This window comes from Vespula pensylvanica, chromosome 16, assembly GCF_014466175.1.
Source record: "Vespula pensylvanica isolate Volc-1 chromosome 16, ASM1446617v1, whole genome shotgun sequence".
NCBI classification, from domain to species: domain Eukaryota; kingdom Metazoa; phylum Arthropoda; class Insecta; order Hymenoptera; family Vespidae; genus Vespula; species Vespula pensylvanica.
The window spans coordinates 1345895-1347440 of NC_057700.1; positions in this window are offsets into that span (position 1 = coordinate 1345895).

The window sequence follows — 1546 nt, forward strand, 5'->3', positions numbered from 1 at the left end:
CAGTAAAGCATACTCCGTAAGTAAAAGAAAAGTTAATGTAAGTACATAGTCGATTACTCATTCATTCAATAACCTATACAATTTGTATCGTTTCAGAATCAACGGTGTGGTGGGGATGCTCTGCCACTCAAAGGAGACATAAGGCGGCCGCCTTTGGCAGTGGGTCCAGTCTTGCTACGAATTTCCACTATTATCATTGGGATCCTTGCAATAAAGTATACTCCGCAAGTAAAAGAAGAGTTAATATAAGTACATTAATCGATCACTCATTTATTCAATGACCTATACGATTTCTAGCTTTGTAGAATTAAACGGAGTGGTGGGGATACTGTGCCACTTGGGGGAAATATAAGGCGGCCGCCTTTGGCAGTGGGTCCATTCATGCCATGAATTTCCGCCATTCATATCTCAATACTCGCAGTACGCACGCTCCGCAAGGTAACGAGAAGAGTTAATATGAGTACATTAATCGATCACTCATTTATTCAATAATCTATACGATTTCTATGTTTGTAGAATGGAACGGTGTGGTGGGGATGCTCTGCCACTTGGGGGAAATATAAGAGGGCCGCCCTTGGTAGTGGGTTCATTCATGCTACGAAATTGCACCATTCTTATCTCAATCCTCGCGGTACGCACGCTCCGAAAGTAAGAGAGAAGAGTTAATGTAAGCACATTAATCAATCATTCATTCATTCAATAATTTATACGATTTCTATCTTTCACGAAGATTTTATGCAAGTACAATGTGGTGTCAACCATATTTTCAAAATTCTATACTGTTTCTTTTGTTTTAGACTTCGACTTTGCACGTTCGGAGGACGATGACAATCAGTCTCTATGGGGGACTTAGAAATTTCCATAGAATGCCATAGGAGCGAGTACTAACGAAGGTTTTACGCAAGTACAATGTTGTATCATTCCTATTTTCCACTTTCTATACTTTCTTTTTTGTTTCATATTTCCACTATGCACTTTGGGAGGCCGTTGACAGTCTTTCTCCATGGGGGACTCAGAAATTTCCACACGACGCCATAGGAGCGAGTATTAACGAATAGTTAATACGAATATACAAAAGATTATTGATTTTAGACTTAAATGCGAAGTGGGGATATTCGGCATCGAGAGACGACAACAAAGTCAGTTCTTTGACCGAACATTACAGTTACTAGTTCATTTGTGTTTTGGACTTCGACGAGAGAACTTAGAAATTTTTAGAGGCTGCCATAGGAGCGAGTACTAACGAAGGTTTTACGCAAGTACAACGTTGTATCATTCTTATTTTCCACTTTCTATACTTTCTTTTTTGTTTCAGATTTCCACTTTGTACTTTCGGAGGCCGTTGACAGTCTTTCTCCATGGGAGACTCAGAAATTTCCATAGGACGCCATTGGAGCGAGTACTAACGAAGGTTTTACGCAAGTAGAATGTAGTATCTTTCACATTTTCGAAATGCTATACTATTTTTTTTTGTTTCAGATATCGTTCTGCCCTTTCGGAGGGCATTCACAATCTATCTCCGCGAGGGGACTTAGAAAATTTCTAA